Genomic DNA, 5,095 nt, shown 5'->3' with positions numbered 1-5,095 from the left:
ATAAACCTTTGGACTTTTCACTAGCCTCTCCGCGGGTGTTTCTGCATGTGGGCAAAGAGTATCAGACCCATCATGACAGAACACTCTGGCCAAACGGTTGACCCAGCAGAAACAGTCCGCAGAACACTCCAACACCACGAGGCTGTACTTCAGGATCTGGGTAATCGGCAGGCAGATACAAATACTCGGTTGGCTGAACTAACCAGTTTTCTCCGCAGTCGCTTCCCTCCGACATCCGCCGCAGAGCCCGCTCCAGAGTCCGCACAGTCACCTTCGCAGACTCCAGATCCCATTCCCGGAGCCCAGTCCACGTTTTCCGACTGTCAATTGCCAAGTCCATCCAGGTTTGACGGAGATCCTCAGAAATGTAGAGGATTTTTGATGCAATGTAATATTCAATTCAATCACTCACCACACAGATTTACCCAGGATTCAGCAAAGATATCTTACATTATTGCACATCTCACTGACCGCGCTCTAGACTGGGCAGAAGCCAAGTTTTCCTCTTCCTCTGGGTATGGTTGTTCTTTTGATGAATTCTTAACAGAGTTTAAACAAGCATTTAATCAAGAGACTGATAGATCCCTGAGTTCTCGAACTCTGTTGAAGATGAAACAAGGGCAAAGATCTGTGATAGATTTTTCCATTGATTTCCGCATCCAAGCGGCTGCCTCGGGGTGGAACGCCCCCGCACTAAAAAGCGTGTATTTGGATGCTTTAAATGATTCTCTAAAGGACGAACTGGCAACATTAGATGAGCCCGGTTCTCTTGAGGATTTAATAAAATTATCTATAAGATTAGATAATAGAATTCGTGCACGAGCTAAGGAAAGAAACAACCGAAGCACGGGACCCAGATCGTTTCCTGCTCCCCGCCTCTCGGTCCCGGTAGAGAGAGAGCAGAGCTCTCCTGATCCAGAACCAATGCAAATTGGCCAAGCCAGATTGACGCCTGAGGAGAGACAGCGGAGGATGCGGGCAAAACTATGTCTCTATTGTGGGGGGGCGGGACACTTCCTTGCCGACTGTCCCACACTGTTAAAAGCCAGGGTCCGCCAGTAACTACGAGGGAACTGGCGGACCATCAGATGAGAACAGACTCACCTCGTTTATTGTTGCCCGCAACCATTCAATTTCAAGACCGTTCTTTAACCCTTTCAGCATTGTTGGATTCCGGCTGTGAACGCAACTTACTAGATATCAGTGTTGTTCAACAGATGGCCATAGAAATGGTTCCCCTACGCACCCCTCTTCGTGTTTCCGCTCTCGACGGTAAGGCTCTGCCGCAAATAACCCATCAGACAAGACCCATGCAATTAACAGTTTCTGGCAACCATTCGGAATCCATTTCTTTTTACGTCTTTCCCATGGCTAACTCACCATTAGTGTTGGGGTTCGAATGGTTGCAGCAGCATAATCCGGAGATAAACTGGTCCGACAGACGCATTGAATCCTGGTCTGTTTCGTGTCATTCTATCTGTCTCCGCTCTGCCGTCCCTCCAGGTCCTCCCCCCGCTAACGGCGATGAGGCGGATCCTCCTGATCTTTCTGGAGTTCCGGCAGAATATCACGATCTAGCGCAGGTGTTTAGCAAGGCTAAAGCTGCGTCCTTACCACCTCACAGACCATACGATTGTGCAATCGATCTCCTGCCTGGAGCTCCGTTACCCAATAGTCGTCTTTATAGTATTTCTAAACCTGAGCGTGAAACTATGGAGAAGTACATAAAGGAGTCGTCAGCAGCGGGCATAATCCGACCTTCGTCTTCACCTCTGGGCGCCGGGTTTTTTTTTGTCAGCAAGAAGGATGGTTCTCTGAGACCTTGTATTGATTACAGGGGATTAAACCAGATAACGATAAAGAATAAATATCCTTTACCATTACTCTCCTCTGCTTTTGAACCCCTTCACGGAGCAACCATTTTCACCAAGTTAGACCTAAGGAACGCTTATCATCTGCTCCGAATTAGAGAAGGAGATGAATGGAAGACGGCATTTAAGACTCCCTTAGGCCACTTCGAGTACTTGGTAATGCCTTTTGGCTTGTGTAACGCTCCGGCTTTTTTCCAGGCTCTCGTTAATGATGTACTGAGAGATTACTTGAATGTCTTTGTGTTTGTCTACTTGGACGACATCCTGATCTACTCAAAGAACTTACCTGAACACAAGAACCATGTCCGTCAGGTTCTCCAACGTCTCTTGGAGAATAAACTGTTTGTTAAAGCAGAGAAGTGTGAATTTCACCAACAGTCAGTCACTTTTCTGGGTTACCTTCTTGAGGGCGGACAGGTCAGGCCAACTGATGAAAAGATTAGAGCGGTCCTGGAATGGCCCACCCCAGAGAACCGTAAGCAACTACAAAGGTTCCTTGGCTTTGCCAATTTCTACCGGCGTTTTATTCGAAATTACAGCCAAACTGCCCAACCTTTAACCGCCTTGACCTCCACCAAGGTCCCGTATAGCTGGTCCCCTGAGGCGGAGGCAGCCTTCTCACAGCTTAAGACTCTGTTCGCTAATGCTCCTGTTCTCATCCAACCAGACCCCACCAAGCAGTTCATCCTTGAGGTGGATGCCTCTGAGACGGGGGTGGGGGCGGTTCTATCTCAGTTCACAGCGACCGATCACAAGACCCATCCTTGTGCATTTTTCTCCCGTAGACTTTCTCCGGCTGAGAGGAATTATGATGTGGGCGATAGAGAGTTGCTAGCCATTAAATTGGCATTGGAAGAATGGAGACACTGGTTGGAGGGCGCCGAACATCCCATTCTAGTTTGGACTGATCATAAGAATTTATCCTACCTAAAGTCTGCTAAGAGACTTAATCCCCGTCAGTCACGATGGTCACTGTTCTTCTCTCGTTTTAATCTCTGCATTTCTTATCGCCCAGGTTCCAGGAACCTTAAGCCTGATGCACTCTCCAGGTTGTATTCACCTACCGATTCTGAGAAGCAGCCAGCTCCCATCCTGCCATCTTGCTGCTCTGTCGCCATGGTTACCTGGGAGATTGAGGATTTGGTGAAGCAGGCCCAGCAAACTGAACCAGACCCTGGCACGGGCCCAGACAACCGGGTCTATGTTCCCACGTCATTGCGAGCACGCCTGATCACCTGGATGCACTCCTCTAAGTTCTCTGGTCATCCAGGTATTAGCAGGACTATTGCCCTGATTAATCGACGGTTCTGGTGGCCGTCCATTCAAAAGGATGTCAAGGAATATGTGCTAGCCTGTCCAACTTGCGCTAGAAACAAGGCATCTCATCAGCTTCCATCTGGTCTCCTGCAACCTCTGCCCACACCAACACGCCCCTGGTCCCACATCGCCATCGACTTTGTGACTGGTTTGCCAGCCTCTAAAGGTATGACCACAATCCTAACCATAATCGACCGTTTTTCTAAAGCCTGCCATCTGATTCCTCTGAGGAGACTCCCATCAGCTTTCCAGACTGCACAGCTACTAGTGAAACATGTTTTCAGACTGCATGGGATTCCGCAAGAGATCCTCTCGGATCGGGGTCCACAGTTTGCTTCCCAGGTGTGGAAGCATTTTTGCTCGGCCCTAGGGGCCAAATGTTCTCTAACCTCTGGCTATCACCCTCAGTCTAATGGTCAGGTGGAGCGGATGAATCAGGAGTTGGAGGCCACCCTTAGATGTCTCTCATCCTCGAATCAGACTGACTGGAGCCTCTACTTACCATGGGTTGAGTATGCGCACAATTCTCACCTCTCGTCTGCGACAGGTCTGTCTCCATTCGAAGCCTCATTGGGCTACCAGCCCCCACTTTTCCCTGCGGAAGAGAGGGAGATTGCGGTTCCCTCCGTTCAACGCCATATCCGCCGTTGTAAGACCATCTGGGACCGAACGGCTTCCGCACTCAACCGGATGGCTGAACTGAATCGTCGCTGGGCCGACCGTAAGAGGCGACGGGCCCCCACTTTTGCTCCGGGCCAAAAGGTTTGGCTATCGACTAAAGATATTCCGTTAAAGTCTGTTTCTAGAAAACTGTCCCCCCGTTACATTGGCCCCTATGAGATTGAGAGGCTGGTCGGCCTTTCTGCCGTCCGTTTGCGTCTGCCGCCCTCTTTTCGTGTCCACCCCACCTTTCATGTGTCCCAAGTCAAACCAGTCCACTCCAGTCCCTTGTGCCCTCCCGCTGAACCCCCCCCCCCTCGTGTTATTGGTGGCCATCCTGCCTACACGGTCCGCCGTATTGTGGATTCACGCAGGCGAGGGCGGGGTTGGCAGTACTTGGTGGACTGGGAGGGTTATGGTCCAGAGGACCGCATGTGGGTGCCTGGTGCTTTTATTTTGGATCCTTCCCTCATTGATGATTTCCGTTCTTCCCTGCCTTCTACATCTTCTGGACCGCCTGGTGGCGATCATTGAGGGGGGGGTACTGTTAGGTACCAGGCTGGTGGGTCCGCCATTTTCCTTTACAGATCATCCACCAGAGGGCGCCAGATGACAGCAGGTTCCTGGAGGCATGCCGGCATGCCGGCAGGCCCTAATCAGACACACCTGTAGGGAATTGCCTTCTCCTGGAGGTGTATATAAGCAGCTGGCTGCCAGCACGTCTTCGCCAGAGTGTTTGCCTTGACTGGTACACCGAGCCCTCAGAAGTCACGCTGAGTTTCATAGTTGTTCCTTCGAGTAATCTAGCGACCTAACTAACCTCTGTGATCCTTTTTCCAGGACGCCTTCAGAGCTTACCAGGAGATCTCGAGTTTCCCACCTCCAGGATATCCGTGCTGTCTGGGATTACCTGTTCCGCCCTCCAACTCTCTCAGAATACCCACCGCCTGATGCCTGACTTACCCTTTCCTATCCAAATCTACACCACCTAAAGTAAGATCACCTGATTCATTATTCCTGAGCCGTACACCTGTCATCACCCAAGACTCTTCATCTCTTTCTCATACAGTGAGCGGTAGCACCCGGATCCCTTTGTCGTGGAGGAGGACCTGACAAATCTGTTTAACTGAGTTTTGTGTTTAATAAACCTTTGGACTTTTCACTAGTCTCTCCGCGGGTGTTTCTGCATGTGGGCAAAGAGTATCAAACCCACCATGACAATATATATATATATATATATATATATA

Source organism: Poecilia latipinna, unplaced genomic scaffold (assembly GCF_001443285.1).
Source record: "Poecilia latipinna isolate Pla-1442-1.1 unplaced genomic scaffold, P_latipinna-1.0 Scaffold77, whole genome shotgun sequence".
NCBI lineage: Eukaryota > Metazoa > Chordata > Actinopteri > Cyprinodontiformes > Poeciliidae > Poecilia > Poecilia latipinna.
Note: the sequence above shows the minus strand (reverse complement) of the source record.